Source organism: Stenella coeruleoalba, assembly GCF_951394435.1.
Source record: "Stenella coeruleoalba genome assembly, chromosome: 4".
Lineage (NCBI taxonomy): Eukaryota > Metazoa > Chordata > Mammalia > Artiodactyla > Delphinidae > Stenella > Stenella coeruleoalba.
Genome location: NC_137149.1, coordinates 74,728,856 through 74,741,146, shown reverse-complemented (window position 1 = coordinate 74,741,146; position 12,291 = coordinate 74,728,856). Strand labels below are relative to the sequence as shown.

The 12,291-nt window shown below is 39.8% G+C and overlaps 1 protein-coding gene across 5 annotated transcripts in view; it reads left to right on the top strand.

Moving 5' to 3' along the window:
* NMU (neuromedin U) overlaps window positions 1-12,291 on the top strand; it is a 237,847-nt gene that overhangs the window by 29,530 nt on the left and 196,026 nt on the right. For 4 of the 5 annotated variants that reach the window (XM_079920258.1, XM_079920264.1, XM_079920265.1 and 1 more), the window contains exon 3: window positions 5,241-5,335. The gene's annotated coding sequence lies outside the window, so the exon portion shown is untranslated. Of the gene's footprint in view, window positions 1-5,007; window positions 5,336-12,291 lie in introns of those variants that run through there. The other variant, XM_079920257.1, reaches the window with a different exon arrangement.

Sequence of the window (12,291 nt, the reverse complement as noted above, 5' to 3'; positions counted from 1 at the left end):
TTTAAAAGTGATAAATGGCACAAGAGAAAGGAAATATAGAAAAGTTATTTGTACCTGGAGAGTGTCAGAGACAGTGCTATGGGGGGGAAGATCTGGAACTTGAAGGGTGAGAGGGAAGTATCCAAGTGGAGGAGGGGGAGATGCATATTCTGTGGAAGGAATGTTGGAACGAAAGCTCTGATCAGTAAGCCACAGGGGGTGCTTGGGAGGACAGGAAGCAGTCCGGTTTGCTTAAATTATATAATTTGTGGAAGTAAAATATAAGGGTGGAAAGGTAAATTGAGTGGGACTGGCTCATGAAGGGCCTTGAATGCCAGAATAATCCTTTGGACTTTATTCTATGGAAGTAGAGAACCAATGAAGATTTGGGGGCATTCATTCATTTGACAAATATTTTTCAAGGGCTGATTTTTGTGCCAGGCTCTGCTCTAGGACTGGGAATGTGGCAATGAAGAAAATAGGTCCATTCCTTGCTCTTCTGGAGCTTAGTGGGGTAGATGGAAAATAAATAAAGCAGGAGTCCATCCAAGGTATACTCAGCTGCAAGTAACAGAATACATGACATCAAGTTGTAAATAGGAAAGACGTTAAACGATCTCTCATAATAAGAGGTCTGCAAGTAGGCAGTCCCAAATTTAGCTCAGGACTCATAGGTGAGGGTCCCAAGTGCTTGCCATTTTCTGATCTTCCGTCCTCAGAGGCTGGCTTTTTATCCTCAGGCCACTGTTGTTCAGCTCCAAAGACAGGAAGAAAGAGGAGTGGTTGTTGCTGTCCTTGATTTCTCTTTTTGTCAGAAGCAAACTCTTTCTCAGAAACCAGCCAACAGGCTTTCTTTTACATCTTGGTGGCCATGACTGGGTCACATGGCCATTCCTAGGAAAGCCAGAATTTGTCATTTTTGGTTTCTATCTCGGGAAGACAGATTTTCTAACGAGGAAGAAGGGCTGGGAATGACTGCAAGCAGGCAGCCGAAAATGTCGTCTGTGGCTCCCCTAAGAAAAGTTAATGGCATGTGTGACTAGGCTGAATCGTGGTGTCCTGGGTGAGACATTTGCCTTTCTGAGCCTGTTTCCTTATCTGAAGAATGATCTCTAGGCTCTTTTCCTACTTTAATATCTCCTATTCTGTTTGTGATTCTGGGAATCTATTAAAATAATTTGGGTAAGAGGACCAGAGAACTGGTACTCTGCTTTTGGGTATGGAAAATGGAGAAGAAGGAATGAATATAAGATATATTTGGATGATAAAATCAATAAGCTGTGGCACCTAATTGGATGTGAAAGGAGGAAGGTGGAGTCACTATGACACAACTACTTTCCACTTTCATCCAGAGAATGAGTAAATGGGTTCACATCACAGGAGGTAGGTTTTCAGAGAATTATTTTCAGCTTTCACTTAAAAAATTATTTTCCTATGGAGGAAAAAAAGACTGGAACAACTCATCAGCAATACTGTCATAAATATTTGATTAGATATTTATTTATGTGATTCTTTGTTTTATGTTTTTCTCCCCTCCTAGACTGTAAGTTTCATGAGGGCAGGAACCCATGTTTTTCCCACTTGCTATACAACGAGGGTATGTGATACACAGTACCTAGCACATCATAGGCATTCTTGCATTCATTTATTCATTCAATTTATTTGTAACAATTTACTAAAAGAACAAATAAGAATCAAATAGTCTTCTAATGACTTAAATTTTTTTTTGCAAAGTTGATTTTGCAGTGAAATATCTTCACAGCTGGAGCAGACAGCTGTTAGTGCTGGGACCGGGGAAATTTCCCTTTACCCCTCTTGAATTCTTTTGGCTGGTCTAATAATTAAATTGACGCAAGACAGATTAACAGGAGAAAAAAAACTATTTAATTCATACACACGGAGGTCTCATAGAAATGGGACTCCTGAAGTGGCCAAAGCAGGCTGTATACATATCATTTTTAGATAAAGAAACAATTATTTGTGAAGATTTAACAAAACAAAGAGGATTGTGCTTGGGGTAGCAGACTAATGGAGAAGTAATAGGGTTTTTCTATACAGCTTTCTTAACCTTGAATTCCCTAACAGTGATAAGGATGCTTTCTATCCTCCTGGTATAGGGAAAATAACTTCACATGGGAAATTTATTTCCTGCTTTCAGTGGGAAAGAAAGGGGTCAGAGTTGGTTTTTTAACATCATTTTTTTCCACTGGCTGTTTCTCAAGTAACTTTAATTCAAAATAATCAATATGTCATTGAGGCACATTTTGGGGCAGCCTGTCTTGGCCTCCAACATTAGTGTTACCAATCACTTATCCTGTATCAATATGCATTTGCTCCTGTTGCCATGAATACATGGACTTTAGCTGTGAGACTCAAATACACTTATGAAGGAAATAAATGCTAAAACTTTCTCTGGACGTTCTTAAGAAAAGAGTGGCTGTGCCGAGATAAACCCATGCACCTATGGTCAACTAATCTATGACAAAGGAGGCAAGGATATACAATGGAGAAAAGACAGTCTCTTCAATAAGTGGTGCTGGGAAAACTGGACAGCTACATGTAAAAGAATGAAATTAGAACACTCCCTAACACCATACACAAAAATAAACTCAAAATGGATTAAAGACCTAAACGTAAGACCGGACACTACAGAACTCTTAGAGGAAACATAGGAAGAACACTCTTTGACATAAATCACAGCAAGATCTTTTTTGACCCACCTCCTAGAGTAATGGAAATAAAAACAAAATTAAACAAATGGGACCTAATGAAACTTCAAAGCTTTTGCACAGCAAAGGAAACTACAAACAAGACCAAAAGACAACCCTCAGAATGGGAGAAAATATTTGCAAACGAATCAACAGACAAAGGATTAATCTCCAAAATATATAAACAGCTCATGCAGCTCAATATTAAAAAAACAAACAACCCAATCCAAAAATGGGCAGAAGACCTAAATAGACGTTTTTCCAAAGAAGACATACAGATTGCCAAGAAGCACATGAAAAGCTGCTCAAGATCACTAATTATTAGAGAAATGCAAATCAAAACTACAATGAGGTATCACCTCACACCGGTCAGAATGGGCTTCATCAGAAAATCTATAAACAACAAATGCTGGAGAGGGTGTGGAGAAAAGGGAACCCTCTTGCACTGCTGGTGAGAAGGTAAATTGATAGAGCCACTATGGAGAACAGTATGGAGGTTCCTTAAAAAACTAAAAATAGAATTATCATATGACCCAGCAACCCCACTCCTGGGCATATACCCAGAGAAAACCATAATTCAAAAACACATGTGCACCCCAATGTTCATTGCAGCACTATTTACAATAGTCAGGTCATGGAAGCAACCTAAATGCCCATCGACAGACGAATGGATAAAGAAGATGTGGTACATATATACAGTGGGAAATTAGCCATAGAAAGGAACAAAAATGGGTCATTTGTAGAGACGTGGATGGACCTAGAGACTGTCATACAGAGTGAAGTAAGTCAGAAAGAGAAAAACAAATATCGTATATTAACGTATATATGTGGAATCTAGAAAAATGGTACAGATGAACCGGTTTGCGAGGCAGAAATAGAGACACAGATCTAGAGAACAAATATATGGACGCCAAGCAGGGAAAGCGGGGTGGGTGGTGGTGGTGTAATGAATTGGGAGATTGGGATTGACATATATACACTAATATACATAAAATAGATAACTAATAAAAAATAAAAAGAGAGTGGCTGTGTATTCCAGTGTGGTCTCAAGTAACATTGAAATTAGAGGCTCAGGAACCGACATAGTGAGCTTTCAGTTCCAAGATGAAATGTTTGCTATCAACTAAGTGTGTTTGGAAATGATTTGCCAGCTGGTTTGAATATTCTTAAAGTATCAATTTGGTTGACAGGGGAAAATCATGTTAAAATGATAATAAATGTCTTTTTTAAGGTTTTAAATAATTCTATAAGAACGATCTATCAAAGCATTATCTACATTATAAAGAATCAAAAGAGTCAACCTTAAAAGAAATGCAAATAACAATTCATTAAAAGTGGAAATAAGGAAGATCTTTAGAGACCCTAATTTCTTTGTCATTTAAGAGGAGTACAGTACTAACCCTTTGGAAACATCAACAGAAGAGATAATAGAAAAAAAAACAAATAGACCCTCCCAAAAGTGTTCATTAAGATACTTAATAGAGATATGAAAACGTTCTTTTCTCATAGCCAAAGATTATTCTAGTCCCTAAATTTATTTTCTGAAATGCTATAGAATTGTCAATGAGATGAGGGGAAAACCATAACAAAATGGCATATTTCTGGAAACACTTATTTTTAAAACTCCAACACTCCCTAAATATATTTCCAACCGGGAAAGAATTTTTAAAAATCCATTGATTCACTAATGAGGCCCTGATAGTCCACAATCCTGGGTAAAGTAATGAAGCTCATGTGTATGTAGATATAGCCCAGCTGGTGTACAGGGAGGCCAATTACTCAGAAGAATTTCCTTGCATATAAGACTCATAGATTAATGAACTGTTGTGTTAACTGAGGAACGGAAGCCTGGATTCTAAAAGACCCATAACTACAAGAGTGGACTATAATTTCTAAGTCTATAAACAGTCCAGATCTATTTTACTCTTACTATTCTTTTTCAGAGACCAAGGAACTCTTTTTCTTTTAATTTTCAGTTTTGGAATCTTGCTTTAATCACTTTCCAACACAGTCTTTAAAAATTTTTAATTCTTTTGCAACCACAGAATGATTTATTTGCTGAAGAAATCGGGGAGCAAGTGTCCTACCTGTCCATAAGTAACAGGATCACAGTGTTCAAATGGTAATATGATTCTCCCTTTTGCACATTCACAAATTAAAGGAGGGTAGGTCTCCACAGAGCTCAAGGCTAAGGCAGCTCATTGGTCTTCAGGAATTACACATTTGGACTAATTGGGAGTATGTTGACCAAAGTTCTGTTCTTCTCAGCGTGCCTGAGGAAGTAGTGGTAAACACTATAAATACAGGCTGGGCCCCAACTCTTTGTCTTCTTTCAGACTCACATCCCACATCCCTTTTGCTTCAGCAAAATGCTTTGGTTGTGTCCACCCTCATGTGAGTAAGTCTTAGAGTGGCCTCCAGGAGAGGAGGGAAAATACTATTTGTCAGCAGGAATCATTGCCAGACTCTGTGTGTTGGCCTTTGCAATACATGTTGTTTAATCTTCCAACAAAGCTAAGAGATAGATATGATTGTCCCCATTTTTCCTCTTAGGAAACAGAGTATTCTGTGGAAACATGGTAGCCCTCCTCAAAGCTTGACGAGGAAGATGATGCACCTGTGTCCCACATTTATAGCTTCTACCTTTGGTAAGAATATCTTCAGTAGTAAAATGTTTTGTAAATCTTCATTCATAGATCGTGAACTTGATACCTTTTTATGTGTGATTCTATACCAGATTGAAAAACACCAGTTCTATGTTGTATTTGTTAAACTTTTATTGCAGGAATCAGGATCATGTTGGTATCAAAACATTTAACCTTCTTTATACACAAAAAATTCTAATACTGTACCATATCATATTTTACTTAATCCAGCAAATATTTGTTCTTTAATCAAGGTATTTCTTGGTAATTCTAGTTTAGGGACATTGTGTGTATGTGTGTGTGTGTGTGTGTGTGTGTGTGTGTGTGTGTATGTGAGTGTGTGCAATGGGCTGAATATTTATGCCCCCTCAAATTCATATGTTGAAACCCTAACCCCTAGTGTGATGGTATTAGGAGGTGAGGCCTTTGGGAGGTGATTAGGTCATGAGAGTGGAGCCCTCATGAATGGGATTAGTGTCCTTATAAAAGAGACCCCAGAGAGCTCCCTTGCCCCTTCCATGAGGAGGACACAGGGAAAAGAAGCAGAAAGCAGGCCCTCACCAGAAACTGAATCTGTTGGCACCTTGAACTTAAACTTCCCAGCCTCCAGAACAATGAGAAATAAATTCTGTTGTTTAAGCCACTCAGTCTATAGTATTGTTACGGCCGCCCGAACAGACTAAGCATGAGTGTGTGTGTGTGTGTGTGTGTGTGTGAGTGAGTGTGTACACACTTTGATGATTTAGGATAGATTCCAAATAGATGTACTTTGTAAGGTGTTTTCTCTTGTTTCTATTTGTTTTCTTCCAGGTATGGATACTCCATATAGTCCCATAACTCTGACTGTTGTAAGAGTTATTAGAGAGCACAGCCCTATTCCTGAGAGGAGAAGGAATGCAGTTCCTTCTTTTCATGCCCATTCTTCCCCGACATCTTAACATTCACCGACGAGGCCTTGCTGAGAGACTCAGTATCTGAGACTTCAGCTTATCACTAATGTTGCAGAATGTGTCACTGTTGGAAGGCTTCAGTGGTTCACAGTCAGTGCCAGAGTCCTCATTAGGAAAGGGTTTCTCTGACTCAGCCAGAGAAGGAGTACATTTCTTGCTCGGAATACTCAGAGGCAGTTTCCTTTTAAAAACAAAAAAAGAAGTTCTAAAAGTACTCTGTGAAAAAATGTTCTTTTGACAAGATATATACACAAATCCATTTTCAGGGAAGAGTTTTTCTTTTCATACAATTTTATAAACATTTAAAGAGAGACGATAAAAGAAAGGTTTGTATTTTCTTCCATATGCTGTAGAATAACACGAAGAACCAGTTTTTGTTTGCTTTTACTTGGTTCCATGGGATACATGATTAAGTTCATAAAGAGACAGAAAGTAGTGAAAAGAATAAAATTATTTTTATAGAATGGCCTCTTTTGGGGCTTCCCTGGTGGTGCAGTGGTTGAGAGTCCGCCTGCCGATACAGGGGACGTGGGTTTGTGCCCCGGTCTGGGAAGATCCCACATGCCGCGGAGCGGCTGGGCCCGTGAGCCATGGCCGCTGAGCCTGCGCATCCAGAGCCTGTGCTCCGCAACAGGAGAGGCCACAGCAGTGAGAAGCCCGCGTACCACAAAAAAAAAAAAAAAAGAATGGCCTCTTTTGTGGGTGCTAAAATATACATAGCAGTTAGATACTTCTAAACAAAAAAAAATTTTCTTATTTTGAAGATAAAAGCATTTCAAATTAGTTAATGGAGAGAAAGTCGCATTACTTGATATCCAGCTAATAATGGCAAATTCATAATAAGTGCTAATGGTCATATAGTACTTACTTACTATGTGACAAGAGCTATTCTAAGAGCTTTACAGATGTTAGCTTTTTAATCTTCCCACCAATCCTAGGAGGTAGGTATTATTGTTATTCAAATTTTGTATGTGAGAAAACTTTCATAAAAGTTACCACTTCCCTGCCCCATGTCACATTGTAGTGAGACTGGATTTGAGTTCCTGCATCCTGCTCTACAATCTGTGCTCTCAACCATGCGGTCTTCCTGCCTTGTTCTCATTTGACCATGAGTAGTATTTTAAAACTTTGCTACAAAGGTGTAGATACATCTCTTAGGACATTTAATCTGTAACTAAAGGTACCATTTTCTTGTCTTAGCCTTTTTTCCAACTGCCTTTTCATTTTTAGACCTTTTAATTCAGCCTGTGTCCACAAAGATATCAGCGGTCCAGGACTAGTGAGGATGAGCTCCTCTTATAGTAGGTGCTTAATAAACATCTCTTGAATGAATTAAAATGCAGTTATCATTCTTAAAGAAAGGCTTTAAGTTTTCCTTTCCTATATGAACAAATCCAAATAAAACCAGATGTTTTAAGGTCAATATACAACATACAAAGGACAGCTATTGTTTTTATTTGCCTAGCACTCTCCTTTCTTCTGGTTGAAGAATCCATCTGTTCTATGGAGAAGCCACTCCATGCATAGTGGTGGGGCTGCTCCTCCTACCACTTGGTTGGTCACAGCACAGGTATGAGCACATGACCCTGGCCTGCTGGTCACAGGGGAATCTATGACCTGAACCTGGTTGGTTCAGGACTGTGTGGTGATCCAAGTAGGATGGTGCCTAACCTATTGTCTCTCCAAATCCACCCTTCTTTGCCTTGCTTTTTGATCTTAAAGCTGGGCCCTTTACCTGCTAATGGAATACTAAACTTCATCAATAGAAGACAATAGAATGACCCTGCATGGCAATAGCAGGAGGAAGATACTTCCCTTCCTGCTTCTGGTCCTCCATCATCACTACTATTTAGGATGGGAGCCTAGCAAGTGCACAGGAGAATTCTAGCTGTGCCCTCAGGCCATGCTCTTATCAACAGCAGCCACCTATCCCCTCTGGCAACAGTTGACTCTTGTACGGATCAGCTGCAGCCTGTCCACACCCTCTCTCAAGGGCAAGCTGCTTCTATAGCTTGGCCCTGGCTGGTGCCCTGTGGCAAGTTTCTTGGCCAGCAGCAAGCTTCTGGCCCTTGTGTTAGTTCTGCCCTCTTCAAAGAGGCCTGAATCTCATCCTGGGTGGAGAGGGGTCTCCTTTGGTCCTTAGTCTTTTATTGTTCAGTCATCCTTAATCTAAAGTAAATAACTGCTGTTTTGTATCTGTTCCCTGATCCAATATCCAATGTGGTTTTTATCTCCAGACTGGATACTGGCTGATGTAAACGTCCATCAGTTTCCTCTCTGAAATTTTACATAGGGAATCTGGGGGAAAAGAGATGGCTTCTCTCCTTACAGAATCGAGAGCTGTAAGTATAAAGTAAGCTGGAGCTGCTTGAGGCCATTGTCCCCAAACACAGAGAAGCTATTTGGAGTTTAAAAAAAAAAAAAAAAGATGAGGTCATGAATAGAGATAAATAGATGTGAGAGACAAATGAAGATGGAGAGAATTCTGATGACATCATTTGACCTCTTATACCCAGCCATGCCTGTAAATTTTTTTTTTAATTCTATTTAAAAAACCATTTTATTGGAGTATAGTTGATTTACAATGTTGTGTTAGTTTCTGCTGTACAGCAAAGTGAATCAGTTATACATATACATATATCCGCTCTTTTTTAGATCTTTTTTCCATATAGGTCGTTACAGAGTATTGAATAGAGTTCCCTGTGCTATACAGTAGGTCCTTATTAATTATCTATTTTATATATACTAGTGTGTATATGTCAATCCCAATCTCCCAATTATCCCTCTCCTCGCCTTTCCCCCTCCATTTTTTTTCTTAAGCAAGTTTGAGTTAGATTTCTGTCTCTTGAAATTGAAAGAACACTAATTATGATACAAAGTAGTTTTGCCATAAAAGAAGTAACCAGTCTTATTCATTTTTCATTTTTTGTTTTAATAGTATCTTTAATTTTTAAAAGGATCACTTATCTAATTTTTGTTCACAATCTCCCAAAGGCAGACTCAGAAGGCTGTCTGCTGTCAGCCCTCCTTCACTGAAGGGGGATTGGGGCCATGTGTTGCAGTGTCCACCTCAGGGATGCCTACCTTAGTCTGAGGGCCTCCCTGAGAGAGTGACCACCACTGAAATGACACACAATCGTATATGAGAGTTGTCCAACTCCAGCAAAGTTTAAGAGTCAAAGAGAGGATGTATTAACCTGTCACTCAACATACCTTTACTGAGTCTCTCCAATATTATGTACAAAGGATCGTGGTGGGTGTCAGGGACACAAAACTAAATAAACTCCCTCCCATACTTTTAAGGAGATTGTATCAATATTAACCGTGTGTTTTATTTTCTGTACTCTGTTGGTTTAACATCTGCGGGCTTGCTGACCCTGGAAGGGTCACACCCACATCACCTTCTTTATCAGGTTCTCATACTCTGGGCCACTTGTCATAATCACCGCAGAGCCATGTAGCAGACATACAGGAACAGCCCCTAGCCCCAGAGCCTGCTGAACTTAATCAAGCTAGCCAATCCTAAGCCTGCTTACCCTACCTTGCTTTTTCCTTCCCTTTCCTTCTGGTGGAAACCACAATAAAGACATTTGCCCATGATTTCCCCCTCCCCCTCTGCCTCCTGACAGACCCCGGTGCTCCCCTTGTGGTCCCCTGTGGTGTGGCATGGCATGCCCCCTCCTCTTGGGATCTGTGAATTTAACAAACCATCTCTTCAGTGACAATTGTCTCCTGAACTTTTGATCTTATTGAACCTCCAATATCCTATTTCTATACTATATTTAAAAACAGAGACCATATTAGGGAAATTAAAAAATTTTTTCCTACTCCCAACTAATCTAAAGCTCATTGAAAACAGAGGCCGTGCCCACCTGTTCACCGTTGTATCCTTACCAGTAACTCAGTTACTATTATAATTATCACCACTGAATTTCCAAGCGTTGTTCATCTTGTATCACTTATATTCATTTCTTCTGTCTGATTTCTACTGATTCCACTCCACTCCAGGCTCTTATTGGCAGCTAAGTAGGCTCGCTCTTCTGGTCATTCCCTGCATCTTTCCCTCTTTCACCTGTTCACTGTCAGTTCAAATAGCACTAGACCCACAAAGCCTCTTCTGACTCTCTCAACTACGTGTATGCCTTGTGTTTCATTAACTGCCACGCTGATTTCTTTCAAATTTAATTGCACATTCTACCACTTGTTCTAGTTATCTGTGGCCTTGTTTTAACTCTATCAGATTGTGAGCCCCTTGAATGAGAGAGCCATATTTTTAGACATCTCTGTATTCTTAACTCCTGGCACAGTGCCTGGAAGGAGGTGCTCCATTACTGTTGAATGCATAGAAAAATACTGGAGTATAAATTCCTTGAAGTCAGGGACCATGTTTTACTTCTCTTTGTATATCTTGGAATACCTACCTATAGATGATCTATAAACACTTAGTGAATTGAGTAAGCCTGTAAGGTACATGGAATAAGTAGTATTAATAATCTCATTTGACAGATAAGGAAACTGAGGCTCAGAGAAGTTAATGCTTTTCCCAAGGTCACCAAGTTAGTATGAAGTAGTATAGCTGGATTAGAACCCAGGTACTTTGCCATCTACCAGAGTACTTCTCACTACCCACCATCACAGTAATAGCTGGCATACCTGAGTCATTCTTGCATACTAGAAGATAAGGATGTCCTCTCACAGGGCAAGATCTTGTTCTCTATTATATATGTTGTTGTGGACTGAATGTTTATGTCTCCCCAAAATTCGTATGTTAAATCCTAACTCCCAATGTGATGGTATTACCAGGTGGGGCCTTTGAGAAGTAATTAGGTCAGGAGGGTAGAGCCCTCATAATGGGATTATAAGAAGAGGCTAACAGCTAGTTTACTCTCTTTCCTTCATATGAGGATACAAGGAGAAACCAGCTGTCTGCAACCCAGAAGAGGGTTCTCACCAGAATCCGACCATGCTGGCACTGATCTCAGACTCCCAGCCTACAGAACTATGAGAGATAAATGTTTGTTGTTAAGCCATCCAGCTTATGGTACTTTGTTATAATGGCCCAAATTGACAATGACATAAGTTTTTGAAATCTGCTTGATTTTCATAAGATTAGAAATGTATCATGACCTTTATTGACAACAAATACTTGGATATGTCTCCAGTATTGATCTAATAAAATGTGAAGATGTAAAATAGCATTTCTGCATAAGATGAGGAATTGGCAGGTATGAGGAATTTAGCATTATTTTCTCGAGAATGACACATTGTAAATTGATCTGAATCTCTTTGATTTCCCAGAATTTTTACTGGCTGAGTGTATTCCACACACCACCCCTTCTACCTTGGCAATATCTCATGAGCTATTGATAAATTATTAAGCTCTGATGCAAACCCAAGTGCCAGCATTAACCATAAAATTGTGTATTCATCAGGGTCTAGTCAAGAGGCAGAAAACACAATGGTTATTTTGACAGAGAAAAATTAATATGAAGACGATATAAAGAGTCTTTATTAAAAAGGTAAAAGAAGCACTCAGTGTCATGGAGGTAGCAGGAAGCTACCACCACCCTAGGACTAGGGAAACAAAGGAAAGAAGTTGAAATTATTAAGACTTAGAAACTAAGAGGAGAAGCCTCCTGGAGCTGAAAGTCAGGTCTCTGAGGAGGGGTGCTGTTAGGCTGGTGTGTTGAGAAATGTACTTGGGATTGTTTTTAATCAGGTATGGAGGGCTTCCCTCGTGGCACAGTGGTTAAGAATCCGCCTGCCAATGCAGGGGACATGGGTTCAAGCCCTGGTCCAGGAAGATCCCACATGCCACAGAACAACTAAGCCCATGTGCCACAACTACTGAGCCTGTGCTCTAGAGCCCATGACCCACAACTACTGAGCCCGTGCACCTACAGCCCATGCTCTGCAACAAGAGAAGCCACCACAATGAGAAGCCTGCGCATCGCAATGAAGGGTAGCCCCTGCTCACCGCAACTAGAGAAAACCCGTGCGCAGCAACGA